At 40.4% G+C, this 18735-nt stretch overlaps 1 protein-coding gene across 1 annotated transcript in view; it reads left to right on the forward strand.

Annotated features, from left to right (window-relative positions):
• GALNT9 (polypeptide N-acetylgalactosaminyltransferase 9) overlaps positions 1 to 18735 on the forward strand; it is a gene marked incomplete at its 5' end in the record, with an annotated part of 152794 nt that overhangs the window by 354 nt on the left and 133705 nt on the right. The gene's annotated exons all lie outside the window — the stretch shown is intronic.

Consider the following 18735-nt stretch of genomic DNA (forward strand, 5'->3'; position numbering starts at 1 on the left):
TTTTGCTGGAGGGATCTGCTGAATCCCCCTTGCCAACTCTCCGTCCAAAGTCAGGACTTCCCAATAGATACAAAGTTAAGGAGGCTGCAGAGTTCATGGCTTTAAAGATCGGTGGAAGTCCCTGCAAACTGTACCAGATTTTACAGTGTGCCTGAATATTAACTCTGCATGGGTAGGTGTTTGTATAGCAAATATACTCTTCGGATAGAACTGGAAGTCATATACTTGGTCTCAGAACTAGTGTAAAAACAGTCTACTGAGTTCATATGCTGTGTACTTTTAATGGTCTTTTTAAACATAGCATCCATATGTTTTCGTAATGACTTTGCCATTTAAATTTGATATTATCTTTGGCGAGGAGGGGAAGCATCCACCACTTCTTTTTATGACATACTGTTCTAGTTCACCAGCCTTGAAAAATCTTGGTAGGTAAGCAAAGAGCCCTTCCATGGTAGTTGGAACAGGCTAAGCCATAAAAGTTGGTATAGGACAACTAACGTTTCATACAGAAACTAAATCTTCAAAACAAATGCATTTGTGTTTGCATAGCTTCATAAAGTTCTAAATGTGGAACATCAAAGAAATAAGTATGTGATTAAATACATCAGTGCTTTAGACAAGAAGAGGCTGAAGGAGTGAACTTTACATGAAATTATAATATAAATGTAACATTTAGTGTCTAGCACCAAATAAAACTTCCAGTGCAAATATGTTTAAGTATACCAAATGTGCGTCTAGGCTGCTTGTGAAAATCTTACTTGTAACATTGATTTAACAAGGGCTATTGTGGTCTTAAAATACAGACAAATAGGAGGGTTAGGACAAAATATATTTCCTATTACTGCTTTTGGAATTAATGTATAAATCCAAGTAGGTTAGACAGTTACGGTAATATGCAGTCTATGCCAGCAAGTGTTATAGAACAGGCATCCCCTTACGCACTCATCTGTATAAACAGGGGAGAGAGAAGGGGAATGTGGAGTGTGGGTGTTAGTCACAAAAATACACATTCATGAATTAGAGGGAAAGCATCAACAGCTGTGTTTCCTAACCATATTTTGGAACAGTTTTGAAGAATGTAGGATTTAAGAGGGAAATCCTCTTCCCAAATTCAACAAAGCCATAGAGTTCCCAAACTAAATTAGATCAGTCCCTGAGCTATATCCATCGTAGCTCAAATGAATGGGTTTTTTTGGCCCGAATTGATTTGTTCTTGGTGTTGTTCATAGGTGGGACTTTGGGTGGGATTTACCTGCTCTGGGTTCATCTCAGCGTAGCACCCCTGGAGAATCAGCAGGAGTCCTTAATGTACTAGGCAGAAACCATTGCACGTGATGACTTTGGCTTCAAAGCAAACAAGCAGTTCTCTGTAAAGTATGCCTCTATTTGGGAGACTTTTTTTCTTTTTCTTCTTTAATTTGGTTTATTGGATATGGAACTTCACAATGAAATTACTTGAGCTTAAATGTTGTGTTGCTTCTTCAGGTTGTGATGAACACTGTAGGCAATTTCTTCTTCTTGGAAGTTCTTACACAGGAAAATACAGAAAGTTTTTCAAGCTGAGCTGTTCAAATTTCCTATTTGTTTCCCTTCAGTTTCTCTCTGACACATTTTTTCTTTTTTATTACACAGTGTTACATGAACACAGATTAATTATCTCAACATTATTGTGATAGGATAACTTTGTCACTTTCTTCTTTTTTTTTTTTTTTCGCCCATCCTCTGGCAACAAAACCGAGAAGTCCTAAAAAATTAGGAGGTGCTTCACTGAAATCATCAGAGTTGCATTACTGTAAGTGAAATCAGGATCAAGCATCTATGTTGGGGTTTAGCTCACTGGCATTCCATTTTTAATAAGTCTCATTACTTATGCCATTAATGGGCATTGAGATTCAAGGGAGCCTGTCTGTGACAATGCCCTACCATGTCTCCTGGACGGACTGGTATTACACAAGCACTCTGTCTTCTCTGGAGCTGTACAGTTTCATCCTAGTGTTGTGCAAGGTTTCTCAGACATTATCCTGTATACTGCTTTATCGCAAGGTTAGAGAGTTATCTGAGGCCTTCTTGGATCTTACTTTTTAATGAGGTGGGTCAAAGTCACTTTTCTAGGAGGAGACAGACATGGGTAGACAGATTTTATTCATAAGGAATATGAATTCCTTGCATACCCAGAACTCCTGCAAGCACCAGGAGTTTGAGTCCAACTCAATATTATTGTTATGGTAGGTCTGTCCAGATCAGTGTTTCAATTTTCTTCTCTCGTTCCTTTCTGTTTTGAGATTAGAAATTTAGAGCCACCTATTAAGTATCTTGTATTTTTGATGATAAAGTCTCAGTGATCTTTTATTTCATTTTTCTTTTCTATTTGGATTAGTCCTGAACTGTTAAGACCTTAACTGGATTTTCTAGGGACTCTGTTGAAGATCTGGTGCAACAGAAAGACAATTCTGTGAGAGACCAGCCCTGCAGCTGCAGCTGTACAGAGTTTTGTTTCTGTCACACTTATTTATTTTCATGCAATCAAAGAAATGTTATTTGAAAGTGTACCTTCTGCAAGGAAAATAAAGACAAGCAGTAATGTCACAAGTGTACCAAGAGGCATCCTAAAACTGATCACTAGAGAACTCATTAACTTTTCAATCTGCAAAAAACCTGTGCATACAATGCCTGTGGAGGTGTGTGTAGAACGCAGAGGACCATGCATGAAAGTCAGTAGAAAGCTTGTCCTTGCAATTATCTTTGTCAGAACAAGAATTTTTAGAATAGAATGAATGAGAATTGCCATGATTCCCTGCAGAGTCATGCAGACATACACCCAAACAATAGTTTTCAGTTGGCTCGTGCTACAGTTTTCTATCAACTTAAGAAAATAGTATTTTTGAAAGCTTTCTTTACGTTCAGCTGCTGCTGGCTTTGGTGGAAGTAAATGGGTGGAGTGGCAAAGGGAAAGGAAAGCAGTGGAACGTGTCTGTGGAATTTCGTTGGTGAAACTTTATATTACCCCTTAATATTTGACTTTGATGATAGCATTTGTTTTGAAAAACTGAGTTATTCTAGATCTAGTTCATTAGTCTCTGTATATTTTTCATTTTTACTATGATATTTCTATTGATGAATATGATTTATTGTCAGTCAACACAGAACTAATGCCAGATAGGCTTAATAGCAACTCATCAAATGGCATAATGATAACACAACACCTTGGTATTTTCTGCCTCTATTTTTTGTAAAGGGGAAAAATAAAAAAAATTTAATTGACTGAATTTTTCCCCTAATCACTTTTGCGTCTGAGTCTGTTGCTAATGATTTACCATAGAGGATAAAGAATTTTTGATGCCCTGAGTAGAGCATAACCTTTCATGCCAAAAGCAATTGAAGGGTCAGACTACAATTTCATCGTAATTGCTTTTTTCCCTTTTCAGTGTCTCTTTCCAGTAATACACAACAATCAATACAGCATGTAATTAGATTTCATTCAATCTGCAAAGATTAAGAGAGTTTTCATCTTCTCATTATGTATGCTCACATCATGTCTTCCTACCCATGTCTTCTACATTAGACTTCTTTGACCTATTCTGTTGTAGATGTGGAGGGATAAGTTTGGAGTATTTCCTTGAATTTGGCAGATTATCATTCTTTACACATCATAATTTGATTTTGCTCTCTTTGGGAAGATTAAATACAATAGCAATTTCCAATATGATAAATGAGTTTTATATTGCATATGCATTTCATGGAGGAGGCTGGGGGGAAAAAGCAGACAATTCATGTAATTGCAGCACACAGGCTTAAAATGATGGAAATAGCAGGTCCTAGGTGCAGGGGACTGATTCATGCAGACTGTGACTCCTGATTTTTAGAGTGTACTGGAAGCAAAGTGATTGCATTTAAAATTCAGCCTGGCAATCTGCATACTTAAAAAGTACAGTAGTATTTTTAAAAGGCCAGTTTATTCTTCATAGGCTTGGGGCTGGTTGAAAATGGTTCCAAATTTCCATACAGAAAGTAAGGGTTGGGAACAGGCTGCAAATAAATCACGCAAATGTCCACATCAGATTTGTCAAAAAGAAGCTTTTACAGCTGGCAACTTTCAGTTGAAGAGTAATTACTTTGCAGAGAAGAGAGGTAAAGCCACGTGTGCATGGGGGAAGATTAAGTGTAACTGCCAGCCTTACATTAATGAAACTGCACCTTTTCATACCCACATACAGATTCTCATGTTATAACTATTTCTATTTCATTTGGTTATGGTCTGATGCTAACATGCATCTGACAAAATTAGCACATAATTAACTCCAAAAGTATCAACTGCTTTTGATACTTTTTCAAGTATCAAGTCAAGGGACTGCTCTCAGCCTTGTTCTTTCCTTGTACTGGTGAGAGATTTCTTCATGTGGTCTCATTTTGAGGATTTTTAAAAGAAATGCAAGGTTGGGCGTTGTGAAGGCAAGAGTGAAAAATACCAACTAAATTTCTTTTTTCTTTTATTTTTAAGTTAGGCTGCAGTTTATCTGTTCACCACACAGCTGATAACAAGTATTTTCAATTGTTCTGGATCAGTTACTGAAGCTTTGGCAAGTAAACATTGTTACAGGCCTGACCTTCTGTATTGCCAGGTGATGGTCAAGTCCAAAAGACTGATTTCCACTTCACCTTGGCTTTAGCTGTGTTAGTCTTGATTTATGTAGCTGAGGAAACTCAAAACCAATGATTTCAGGAAGGCCAGGATTTTATTCCCCAAAATAAGGGAAGAAAACATCATGAGTCAATATTTGGATAGCCCGTATAAAAATATAACGTAATATTTGAAATAATATTACTCTACTTAGGCACCTCAGGAAGAAAAGGTCTAAAGGTTTCATAGGAAAAAAAAAAGGGTAAATCTCTTTTGTAAAATGGGCAAAATTGCATTCAGCTCTTCAAAATATATTGGCAAATATGAAAAATATATCTCAATTCCAGCAGCACATCAGTGATTTTAAAGTCTCTCCCTGCACTCTGTGTTTCATATAGTGGTAACTATTTTTTTATGTAATGTTTCTGCTTTTTGCGTTTGTTGCTGGGAAGAAAGCTTATTTTGACAGAAAAATCATGTGGTAATTTTCTCATTGACTCACTTATTTGTGTAGAACTTGAATCTTTTGTACTACATAGGATTAAAAGCAATGTTTACAGAGGTGAAAAGAAAATCTTTGACTGATGTTGTTTTTGTTGCCTTTTAGGAGGTATTCCAGTTCAGTTTCTTTCCATTTCTTTGTAGATGTGGCTGGAGTTGGAAGAATAAATATGGGGCTTTCATCTTTCTAGTGGAGAGCTGCAGTGTGGTTGTTGCACATCTATAAACAGCATACAGGTTTAGAGTATTAGAAAACTTGACTTTAACTTAATACCCTTGAGGGTGGGAGGTGAGGTTGTTTTTTGGCGGGGGGAGTTCTTTATTTGATTTTTTAAGTAAGTAAAGGCAGATTGCAGTTAAACCAAGTGCATCATTTAAAAATGCAGTTCCAGCCACTGAATGCATGGCTGTTCTCCAAGGAAATAATAAGATTTATGAAAGGAAGGAAAAGAAATGAGTCATGTTTAACAAATTTTCCTTTTATTAATGCCTGTCTCTAACCTTACTAATGTGTACTCAGTCTCTCTTTCTCAGTATACTTGGCATACTTTTTTATTGTTGTTGTTATTTGTGGGGTTTCACTTGCTAATCATTTCCATCACTTATTTTAAACTAACAAACTGAAGGGGGAAAAAAAGAACAGAAAAAGAGCCTGTGATGTTTTGGGTAACAGGAAGGAAGGAAGCCAATGATAGCAGAGCAGCTTCCAACTTTGTTGTAGTCCTATTGATCAAAATTGTCCTCTGAAATAAGAGAACTTAAGCTTCTGAGAATGAAAGCCAGATAGAGATCCTCCCACTGACCCAAAGTCATCTTCTCCTGAAAGCACAGAGGTAAAGCAGCCAAGTCTTAATTGGATGTGCATATGACTTGTGTCTGCTTTTCCTAAAACGCTATAGCTATGGTGCCACGGAAATGGCTGTCAATATCTGAAACCCTTGTAGGTGGAGGCAAAACCTGTTTCAAGGACAGCATGGCAGATGCAAACAGATTAAAAATTGTCTTTCTGCCCTATAGTTTTTATCCTTTGAGGTGTTCTGGAATATCCAGGTTTCCCAGACAGTTTTGGAGACATGCTGCAACGCAGCTGACACTTGCTGGTTACTCAGCAAGTCCTGTAGGACATAAAAAGAATATGAAAATTACCTGTAGCCAGGGTACAAGCAAGGTCCTGAGTCAAGATTTGCTTGACTTATGGAACAGAAGGGAGTAATCAGAGAGCAGTGTGATGCAACTTTGTCTCAGGTCCTATCATTTATCTGGGGTTAATTTGAGTTTAAATGCATGGTAGTATTGCTAGGGATGAAGGTGACAATCCTGGTTCTGTAACTCATTTCTAAATCTAGTCTGCTAGGCTTTCAAGTTCTTATTTGCAAACTCCAGTACACTGAGGAGTATGGAATTTCACCTGGTGAAGATAGCTTCCACGCTTGGTAGGCTTCATCTTCTCAGTGTTGGCTTACCTCTAATTTCTGTTCTGTCATCTTTCATTGCCCACAGTATCTGCCCTGGTAGCATACAAGAGTGTGGCATGGATAATCTGTATTACTTCTCTGGCCTTGTTTTTTTGAACTCTGAAGCAGTAGGAAAAGGCCTTCATTTGCATGAACAAGAGGTCCTCTAAAAATGAGGGAATGGAGGATGGGATTACTATTTGTGGCAAAATGGTCCTTCCTTAAAATTGAGCTTCACCAGCTGGCTTGCTGAAGTGATGGTGGTCTGGCGTAGATCTAAATGGAGTGGGCTATGTGTGTATATGCAAGCCTGTACATGTCCAGGGAAGTGGTATTTTGGAGCTGAGTTCTGCTTTCTTATCCTTGTGTTTGACATTCTCCTCCCACGGTGAGGGAAGCGGGCTTGTGCTTCTGTGATTCTTTGCACTAGCTTTTTATTTAATCTGGTTTAGCTAACTTGGACTCATTGCTATGCACAGAAGGATAGTGCAGCAGCTCTTTCTGTGGGAAACCTAGTGGAACATCCAGAGGAGCTCTCACACCAGTTTCCTACCCCTCTTACTGCATTTTTCAGGCCCTTTCATTTCTCAATACTTTTGCATGTGTTGTTATTTCGTTTATGCCTCTTATGTCATCTTGCTGAAATGTGTGTTGGAAGGGCTTACTTCAGTGACTATAGATAAGTTTGTTGGTCTTGTCGTAAGAGGAAGAAAGGGGTGTCCTCAGGATAAGCAAACCTGCTTTCTGTTTGCCATCAGACTAAGCTACCTTGTGCGCATTCTACCCAGTCTTGCAAAGCTGCCTTGCAAAACAGATATGGCTACCTGCCTCTCCCTTTATTTTACTTGGACAACTTGTTCTGAGGGATCTGCTCTCAAGCCCAGGATGAGCCTGGGACCATGGATTGTTTTGTATCCTCAGTGAGGGGAGTCCTTAGTGAAACAATGCAGTAGAAAAGGGCCAATTCTGGGAATCTCTGACAGATGGCAAAAGACCTAATACATTTTTTATTTTTTCAAGTATTGTTCTTGATTACTGGCTTTGGAGGAGAGTCTGAGGGCATCTGCAGGGCACATAGCTGAGGAGACAATAGACCTGATTTTGCTTTGTCATCACAAGCAGTGTGGACACAGTTTTATCAGGGACTGAAAAGATGTCTAAGTAAATGAGCAAAGCATTTTTAGAAAAGCTGAGAATATAGATTTCTGAATATTTTAAGCCTTGCACCACCTCCCTTGGAGCTGTTTTCTAGGAGCCCTTTCACTTGCCACCACAGTCTGATTTATACTTTTAATGCTTGAGCTGTAATTTGCATGTCATCCTGTGAGAATGGGCAATGATTAAGAAAACTAAACCAAGGAAAAGGTTTTAGAAACAGCTTCTCTAAGCACTGCTACTTAAAAGTCGTTCTATCAGGCAGAGGTATTTGGTGACAGAATGCTACAGGAGTGGGTTAACGATTGCACAGCATCATTGGGAAATGACATCTAAATGACCCAAACTCAATGGATGAAAGTACAAAGGAACATGTTGGGCCTGTGGGATTCTTTAGTGCATTTGCTTCAATCTTAACCTCCTGGATTAAATGTTAGAGCAAATGCCTAAGAGGCTGCTGTAATGCCAGTATCTCCCTTGGGTTGAATAGCCACAGTAAAATGGTATAGCACTGGCAAAAGCCGTGCTATCCCCCAGCAGAGCCCTAACGCCTCCTCCCTCTCTGCAAGGCCAAGGCATGTCTGTGGAGAGAAGCTGCTGATGTAAAGGCCTTTGATACCTGTGTGCCACTGGACACCGCTCCAGGAAGACAATTGCTTGGCTGTACAAACCACTGCTTTCCCCTTTTCAGGCAATTAGCTGTGGCAGGAGGGAGAGAGGAAAATCTGAGCCTGTGTAGGCAAAAGTCAGCCATGAAACTCAGTTATCTACTTTCTACTTACATTTCAGAGCTACTTATACAGGCAATCCAGCTGTCTTTACTGGAGTACTCATGAGAGTAAGTGCTTACTAGTGTGAGGGTCTCACTTTGTAAGGCATGACTCAAACCAGGTTTGCTAGAGTTGCATTTGAATCACTGCTTCGTACAAGCAGCATAAAAGGTCTCCCAACTAGGCTTTAATGTCAGATAAACCGATCAGGGATGAAAATGGATCCTGCCAGGTCTCTCTCTTCTGTGAAGTTCTTTAAATATTCAGATACTGTGAAACACAAGTACTACCTACAGAGGTTCACATAGGGCTGTGTTAGACTAGGCAGAGATACCTGTGAGGGATATCCTCTGTCATAGACTTCAGAGACTCAGGAAGCACAGAGCGTGTCTCTGTGGGATTACTAGTGTGTTACTAGTTCTTGTTCCAGGGGAGAATTGTTAAAAACCATGTCTGTGACACAGTTAGCAGTCGTGTTTAGTCAGGAATCTAAGTCAGGTACAAATCCCACACTGCTTTCTTAGCAAACAGCAGATATCCTGCCAACCCCTGTTCTGCTGTCAGCAGTGCATTGTGTGGACAGTGAAAGATATGCTGGTTGGATGGGGTAACTTGCTCAAATAGTTTTTTATGCCTGCAGCCGTGATCCAAATTCTTTTTAGCTCACCCATGCACTTAGTTCTGTTGAAGTCAGTTGCCTAAATTCATCTGTGCTATTGATCCAGAAGCATTGGCACAGCCAGCAGTTATCAGCATAGTGACTCCAGTAGTAAATCTGGCCAAGTTAAGGTACTTCCGCCACAGGATGAACAGTATATTGCCTAGTTATGATCATATATATGTAATATAAAGGATGAATTCATGCAGTGTCCCTGTACTGTTTTAGTATGGTTGAGAACAGAACCCTTCCTCCTTGAAGGTTTTGGAGTTATTCCCCTTTCTGGTGTAGATCTGGTGAGCTTTGTGTTTCTACCTCTGACTCCTACTACTGGAGTCTTTGCTTCTGTGTTTGTGCTGTTTGGCTTCAGTTTGCATTTTGCAAAAAGAGGTACACAGACCAGGAGGTCAGATTAGCAGCCTTATCGCATCTGTCTTGCTCCTGGTATCTGAGTAAGCTTTGTTCAGAGATTGATTTATCTGTTTCCACAACACTGCACAATACTATCTACCTACCAGGGAGCAAAAATGAATCCTCTTCTCACACCCTCTCCGTTACATATGCTGCTGGACACAACCCCTCATGCCTCAGCTGCTGCCTGTGGCCCCACGGACATAGCTTCCCCATCCCTCAGCCAGTGCCTGCACGGTAGAAGCCCTTTGCTTTTGACTTTTGAGATCTGCTTCTGCCTATGATAATTTTTGTTTCAGTTTGACAGTGGTGGTGCCTAACTGACGGAGTTTAACTGGGATCCAAAACTAGACTTTTCCTCCAGATTGGATTGAATACGTATTTTTATTGTGCATATGCAATTACATGCATATGGGTTATCTGCATCCTAGCTGAATGCCTTAACCACTAGTAAGTTGTTTAAAAAATAAAATCAAAAGGAGAATCATATAATTTTCCCTTTCCTTTAGGTGAAGAATAAGATTTCTGCTGCATTCTTTAGAGCTGTGGGCCTTATGTGGGCAAATGTTTTCAGACTTCAAAGCGAGGATGGGACTTTTCATTCCTGCCTTTTCAGCATCCTCTGTTGACTAGCCCCATCCCAGACTTCAGCCAAAGGTTTGATCTCTTCCTGGCAGGAGGGCAGGTCCTTACTGCAAGCACTGGCCTTGGACTCCAGATGCTAGCACCTAGGAGTTATCCTCAGTGCATCAGAGCACTTTGGAATGCAACAAAAACTGGAACTTGTGCAAGGTCACACACAGTCTCCAATTCCTGTTTCCCACAGCTCAGACTACCGTCCTAGCCAAGGTAATGCTGTACTATTCCCAAAGCAAAAGGGGCTTTGTTGCACAGGAGCTCATTTTTCTTGGAAGCTATCCACCATGACAGCTGGAAAGCCCTCTCCTGCAATACTGGAGAAGTTTGCTTCTCATTTTGTCTCTGTGGCATTTTTTGTGGGGTGATAGGGTTAATTGGTTGTTTTTCATTTGGATTTTTTATGCTGTTTTTGTATTTTATTTGGCAATGGGGCCTTACTGCCCTTTTAGAAATTGAATTTATTTTTTCTACAGCTCTCATATGCCTCTAGGATGTGAAGCTTTTGTAAATAAAAATGTATTTTTTTGTTATATAGCTCATTTTCAAGCAAGCTTTGTGTTGTAGAAAAGATTGGTGGTATTCTTTCCTGTGCATACTGAACTGAAGGCAGTGATAACACTAAAAATATCCTCAATTGAAATAGCATTATATAACCCAAAGGTTAGACTTCATTGGGATTAAAATTTGCAGTTGCTTTATAGATTCCTTGTAAGGCAGATTTCTAGTCATCCAGCCTTCTGTAAAATGAGGCTACTGATAGCTGCACAATTTTGCATCTGCAAAGCTCAGTCCCATTGGTGACTACCACAAGCCCAAACCTGCTGACGAAAGATGCTGATACCCGTTGTGCTGGTGTCAGCTGGCCAATGAGGCTCCTGTATTCCCATGTTGTTTGCGTTACAAGCGCTGCACCGGCGGTGCTGAGCAGGGACTGGGTACTGTTCACACCTCTAATAGGAAAAAACAGATTTTGCTGCACAGAGCTGTTAATCCTAAAACATGATGATAGATTGCAGGTGGCTCTGTGTAACAGATGGGATGGGAGTGAAGTATGAGGTAATAGTGAGCTGATCATGTTCAGGTTATTAAACAACCTAATACCTAACTGCTGAAATAGTTGGTGCTTACAACTTAAACAAGCAGTGAGTGGTTCGGCTTGGAAAAATGGGTGGTTGAGTAGTTGAGGTGTTAGCCTGTGTTAACCTTGGGTTTGGAAACCACATTTTTTTGGTAGTTCGATTATATAATTTCTGTGTCACATGGAGAATCCTCAGAACCCAGGTCTGCAGATTTAGGCTTTGGACTTTCAGCACCATCGCAGGGACGTGGGCAGCCAAATGCTCTGCTGGAGCCTGCTTGTGTATTTCTTCCTGGTGACCGGTCTTTTCTCCCACTTTTTAATGACCTTTTGCATCTGCTAGAGTTTGCAGCTCTCTCAAGACTTGAAGAATGTCCTTTGTTTATTCACTGCTACTATTGTAGGGGACAGTGAAAAGATTTGCAGGTATTCATTAGAAATTTCCCATCTTTCTTCTATTTAATTATTTGGCAAACTAACTTGATGTATCCTTCCTGGGATACCCCTCTGTGTGTAGACCTGAACATGTCAGCACCTGCACTGAACACTTCGTTCTCATCTACTCCAGCTTGGAATACACAAAACCAATAATCTTTTATTTTAGACCTGTGCCAGCCTGATCCTCTTCCTGAAATAGATCCATCTGGCTCAATGCATTTTCATTCAACAGAAAATTAATTCTGGAACGGAAGTGGCTTTTGTAATGCTGGTATCCAGTGGGGTTATATGTAAAATCTTCTGTTTTCTGAAAGAGTCAGCTTGGTATGGTTCCCATATTCACAGCCTTGTTCCCATTTCAGGCTGCAGAGAGCCCTCTTAGATGAGGTCACGAAATTAAGAATTTCTTCTGTGATTCATTCTGAACCTGACCTGCCTAATAACTGGGTTCTTTGTCTCCCTCTTTCTGTCACACATTAAAAAGTTCACAAAGTGAGATTTTTAAGTCTTTCTTGCACAGTGAGAAGAGTGAACAGAAGATACTCAGAAATGGTAGAGAAATATTCATGAGAGAACAAAGACATGGCCTAACTTTGAAGCTGGGATGGTGCAGCCTGGCGTGCCAACAGACAGCAGCTGAGTGATGCAGCCCTCAGAGAAGGCGTGGATCATTGCAGAGGGCATTTCTGCATATGTTGCAGGATTTGTTGTTTAGGCATATCTCAGCTTTTAATCATACTGACAAGAAGCTGGAGAAAAAATACTGCTGTCTTAGAGACACAGTAGAGGTTGTGGAAGAAAGACCAGTGAAATACTTTGTAAAATTCTTCTTATTAAAGTTGCTTATAGTTGATGAAGTAAGCATGGGACTAGTGAACTGGAGTCGGGGTCTATGCATGAGTCATGACAGGACTGCTCTAGCCCTAAGGTGAAGTGGAGTTCTCCATTGCAGCACAATGTACAACAAGTTATTCTGGGAAAGCCCGTAACACAGTCTGACAATTCATGTTAACGTAGATTGTTGATAACTATTCTGGACCAGAATTTCAAGTGATGAAAACTGCCTCTTACGTAGCCTACTTACGGCACTATAGTAGCAAGATCAGGATCCTGTCCCAAAGGGCAGGACAGCTATGCAGGATCAACACCAATTAGGTGTGAGTAGGTGGTGCTCTGTGTGATGGTAGGCTGAGAGATCCTCTGTACGCTGTACTATCACAAACCAAAACTGTGTATTTCTCAATAGAAATTTATTTTAGAAAAAGAAGTCAGCATATGATCTTTTGGTTTTGTCCCTGAACTGGAAGATGTCTCTAGTCTGCTTGATGGGTGGTATTCCATGCCTATGGCTTCTTTGTGCTGGATATGAGTGTCTCAGGATATGGTTGTGAAAATAGAGGTTTTTTAATTTTCAAAAGTATTTTGACAGATACTGAACTGACAAATTCCCTGTTAAAAAAAAAAGGTTTTGTTTGATACTCTGCTGATGAGGCTGTATGGATTTGGGATCATACATTGTTTTATAGTCTTTTGAAAGGTAGTGAGGGAAAAGCACCCCTACTGTAAACAAACAGAAGGATTAATAAATGCCGGGGGATACAGGCAGAGTTGCATGGAGTGGTGTGTCCTGCTGGCATGGTGCCTCGGCTCTAAGTCTGTGTCTCTCGCTTCCCAAGGGAAGAAGCGCTAATTTAGTGAGTCAGGCATTTCCATGTGAATTTTCTTTAACATGATATCTTTACAGGGAAAGTAGCTTTAAAAGGGGTCACAGACATACCTCATTATTTCATTAGGAATCCCCTAATCTGTGACCAAAAAGCATGCTGTATTATCACTTAACCTGGTTCTCATCATTGCCACTAACACCTGACAAGAAGCATGTGTAAGCTCACAGAAACAGGAACTGGGGGCTAAAGGAGCAGCTTCAGTGCCAGCTTTTGAGAAAATATTTAGAGCTGCTGAAATACAAGACCTGAGATTCATTTCCAGGTGTGCCTTTCTTTTGCGCTTTAGCTGTGGTGCCAGCTCATCTCTCTGCTCTTTTTCTTCCCCTCCCCTTATCTGTGTCCTCTATTTAACTGAGGAGGTCTGAGTCCATACTAGTCTGTGCAGCTTCTTACATCATGATATTGCTAATCAATGATACAAATAACAGCCAGACAACCAACAGACCTAGATATCCAGTAATTACCACAATTAATTCTAAAAATAAATATTTCGTTTCTTGAGCAGCAGAAGCAAGAAAGCTGACTTCCTTGTAGGTTGGTATCCTAAAGGTGAATTCTTGGGTGGGCTCTAATAGCTCCAACAGGTCTCTTGTATTTGATCATTCACTGAATGTCTTCTCTCAGTAGTAACATTTTAATGCCACTTTCTTCCCAGAAGAAACTGGGAACTGCAACTTCTGTGACACTTACAGCAATGTGATTTTTTGAGGCCTCTGACTGTCTGCCAAGCTTTGGCTGAAATTAGACACAGTCCTCAAAATGTAGCAAGTGGAGGTGAGGGGAGGGTATGAGAGAGAGAAGTAGACTGATAGACAAATGCAGACAGCATGATCCCGCAAACTGTTTTTTCATAGCAAACCAGGCTAAAAATCATATTGGTGACAAATGAGATTTTTACTCATTTAAACACAAACATGAAAATCAAGTTCTTGGCTTTTAAAGCAACCAGACTCCGGTCTTCACATTGAATTCCTTTGCTTGCTCTGTTAATTGGCAATATGTTAACGCAAGCATTTTTTCTCTGTTTTCCTGCTTACTTCAGTTAATAGCTACAGCAGCATGAAATTTCCCTGACACTACATCAGTACAGCAGGAGAGCCTCCTTTATTTTCAGCTTCCTAAAATGGCAGACTTGGGTCCCACCAGCTTGTCTCATTGCCTTTCAGCAGTCACTGAATAAATTAAACGAGGAGCAGATAAATGATCTTATACTGCTCTTTGCTAGGCAGTGTGAAGCATGCTCTGCTGCTCATCTCATCAGATATCCTTCATGGCCCAGGTGCTCAGCATTGGCTTTCACTGGGACCATTCGGTGCTGGAAAGCTCTTTCTGCTTATGGGAAACATGGCTCTGACCTGAAGTTTATGCATAACCGGATGGCACATCTGCTTTGTGTCCTTGAAGAGTGATGAGTCCAAGCCATAAGCTCAGACCTCAGTTTTCTAAAATTCAAATTCTAATTCATACCTGTCTCTTCACTGAAGGATCTTCTCCTGTATAAAAGCCCCTTCTATCACTGTCTTAATTTCTCTCTCTACTGTGTAATTGAACATCTTACAACGTAGTCATAAGTACAAACCTGAGACACATCAGGGGATGGTAACATTCATTCTTTTATGGCTTTTCTGCATAAAGTAAAGGAAAGCGTGAAGAAAAATTGAGTCTCTGAAACTTGAATTTGTTTTTATGTTGCCTTGGTGGAAACCAGATAAGCACTGTTGCAGTCAGGGGCCTTAGGAAGGTAAATTGGAGAAGTCTGATCCACAAAAACTTGACCCTTGTCTTTATATATGATCTGAATTCTGTATGCATGTGATGATAGCTTTAAACATGCTCTGTAGGTGGATCAAAGCAGCATGTTGTTACCAAATGCACCCCCACTTTTTCAAACAAAGCCCACTTTGTCTTGCAGTGAGTTTGTCAGGGCGTAAACTAGCCATAGGTCACAGTCAATTCCTAAATACCAACACACAATGAAGCCAATCTTGTTAATAATGAATCAGGTGTTATAGCAGTGCTGTTTTTTAAAGTGCTTGTAACAGTGGATCGTAGCTTTCCTGCTCCTGGAAGTCTGAGTCAATTTATCTTTATATCAACAATAAACTAGAAAGGGCAGAAATCAAAGCAAGCAATGTTTTTATTACCGCTTTTAAATAAAACATTGTGCCAATATTTTTTCCCTAACATTGCATCTTTATTTTCTCAAATTTATTGACAGTTGCTATTTATCTTCATTTCTCCTTTCTTTTGCAAAACTATCTCATCCTTTGATTTACTTCCTCCAAAGAATAAGGTACCTAATTCTTTTTATTTTTCCCTGATAAAACCCTGATTAATTGTATGTTACAAGCTACCCATGTGACATTTTGTCTTTCATTTCTAAATAGGCTTTCTTTTATGGATTTCAAGAGGGAACACTTTCCTCTCTAGAGCCAAAACCAAATCCAGGCTCAACATTTCCTTAAACAATAGAAAGGCACTTCAAAACCAAGTGTGGTTTTCAGCACTGTGGACTCCTTCTGCTCCTCTGTGAGCAGGAAAGAAAATCAGACCCTTAGTTGTGGCACATGCTCTAATAGATCTGCTAGAAATGTAGCTGCCAATTTATCTCATCAATTAGAACTCTCTGCATAGTAACTTTCTTCAATCACTGTAGCTTCAAAACTGCCATAAATTGTTGATTTGAAGCATTTTGGTTTAAACGCTGGATTCTGGACTGTGTTTTTGCTGTTTCAAATGTGTCCTGGTTTTGGTTTTGAACTGACTTGTCCTGCTGGTATAAAATTAAATCATATGTGTATTGAGAGGTTGATAGCAGGAGGCACTGCAGCCTGGCATCGACAAGCAATGAACAGCTGTAGGGTATGTTGACGTGAGATATGAAAATAAAATGAAAGAAGGGAAGAGGAGGAAAAGCAGAGATGCAAGTTCTATCTCAAACCAAATTGCCAAGCCAAACTCCCTGAGAAGTGTCAAAGATGTGCCTGAAAAAGAAGCCCACAAACACAGTTCAAGAAAAATACACATATTTACGGATGTAAAATAGGCAGTCTGTCAGGAAAAAAGTATGTTTTGAAGCCAGCCATCCATATTGCTGTGTAATAATGCAAAAGAAAAGTATGTCACTTTTAAAGAGCCTAAAAGGCAGTATCACACTGAAAGGAAAACGGCGGAATCACGGCGCTCTCTGGCTCCTGTCAAAACTGATACCCAAATTAACTGGTTTTCAAGTGCAGGCCCTTGACGAGATCTGATGGAAGTATTTGAACTCTCATATCCTCAGTGGCAGCTGATCTCTTCCTACCGTCTGTTCCCAAGGAGAAATGCCCGATGATAAGATTGAGAGGCAGCAGATAGAGAACCAGCACTGCTCTGACAGAACTGGGGACCTTTTCAGTCATTTGATTCTCTCATGGCCAACAAAGACACCGGACAGTGACTCTTGGAGCATGGAGGGGAGAACAGTGGGCATAGACAGCAGGTCTGTAGGTGTTACATTGTCTCTTTATTGTAGTTGCATTGCTAGAGGTGAACTTGCTGAGTAATTTCAGAGCTGTGGAAAATGGAGATCCTTGAAAGTAGTTTCAAGCGTGATGTGATTTTGAGTTCCAGCAGCTACTATGGCTGGGCTTAGTGCTGTCATCTCTGCTGTGTAAAATGGGTTGAACAACCAGGAGCTTTTCAGTCATACAAATGGCAAGTGTTGTATGTGACTTTGTTATTGGGAAAGCTGCCTGTGTGATTATGCTAGTTTAATTTAATAGCAGACTGTTTAGGTAAATGAGCAGGGAGGCATATGAATGTTTGCAAATAATGTGGAGCATGATTGCAAAATGATGCTGCAGGAGATGGGCTTGTCTGGCCCCTGTCGAGAGCTCACCAAGCACCCTTCAGCAGGGAGAGAAGAATCTTGCTTAGTCTTGGACACAATCCCTCTGCGACAGAGCAGTCCCAAGGGTGCCTGACTGAAACCTGGGCTGAAAGGAAGTAATTTGGCAGGCTTGGCAAAGTCAGATGTAATACAGCCTTTGGTTAGTTTAATATCAGCACAATAGAGTCTAGAGTAGTACAAGCCTGTGTAGGACCTGAAGTTAGATAGATATGCTTTTTTTTAGATTCCTTGTATTTAAAGATCATTTCTTCCTTATGGAACCTAACCCTGTGGGATTTACTGCTGTAGTTGAGCTGGTCTGAGAATAGGCCAGTCAGGCATATCTCATCCAGAACTGCATCAGAAAGCAAAGGGGTATTTTTAATGGTTAGAGACATGCAGTCAGCTCTGAAGGTGCAAGAAAATGTCATTGCATCCAACAGCATCTTTTCAGCTGTGGGCTCCATCCTGTCAGACCTTGGGTCAGAACTCCCTTCCTGCAACGGTCTGCTGCTTCCCTTCCCTACCTGCGATTCACACAGCCAAACTCCTTGTTCTTCAAAAGATATTTTCCTCACTTATGAAATGAAAGCCCTTTAACTTGGCTTGGAGCAGCTTGTTCCTGAATCTAACTAAACAGTCCCAAAGTTTTAGCTCTTGTACCTTGGAGCTTTTCAAGGAGAACTCCTTTTCCCTTTCCTAGTGGCTCTGTTATTTTAATGATCACTTTCCCCAGGAGTTCTCACCTCTGTTTCCCTGGAAAGAATAAAGAAAATCTAATACATTGATACAGATGATCCATTTCATGTGAGTCAGTGGCACTCTGACTGTGACAGTACCAGAGAATTCATTGCTGCAGGAGGCCATTGAATCCGCCGATATTAGTGGCTGGGCTTTTAAAGGCACTGGGTAGTTTTAAGCCCTATTTCTACCTGTCTGAGTTAAGATAATGAGGGTAATCTAATATTATGCTTCAGGGTTTTAGTCACCTGCCTGTGGTGTTCAGAAGGGAACTCTGCTTCCAGGGACTGTGCAGAGTTTAATTGGCAAGTATTTCGTTTCCTCTGAAGCCTCGGGTACTGGCTACTGCCAGAGGCCAGATACCAAACTGGTGACACTCAAATTTTGTCTCCTTTCAATATTAGTGGTCTGCCAGGCAGCTACACCAACATTTCAGCTCCGCGCCCCCCCCAACTTCAGATTTATGCCATCACCAGAGGAGGTGTTTTCTGGCTTTCCTCCAAAGCCCTGAAGAGAAGAATCTATTTTATAAGTTTCATCAGCACAAGCCACAAGTCAGCTGGGATTTTAAAATTTCTAGAAGAATCTTGGCATCTGTTATTTATTTAAAGAAAACAAACTGATCTTTCTCTGTGAATTATATTTTTGATCATTAAAATGAAAATTAAAAAAAA

Source organism: Phaethon lepturus, unplaced genomic scaffold (genome assembly GCF_000687285.1).
Source record: "Phaethon lepturus isolate BGI_N335 unplaced genomic scaffold, ASM68728v1 scaffold8991, whole genome shotgun sequence".
Taxonomy (NCBI): Eukaryota; Metazoa; Chordata; class Aves; order Phaethontiformes; family Phaethontidae; genus Phaethon; species Phaethon lepturus.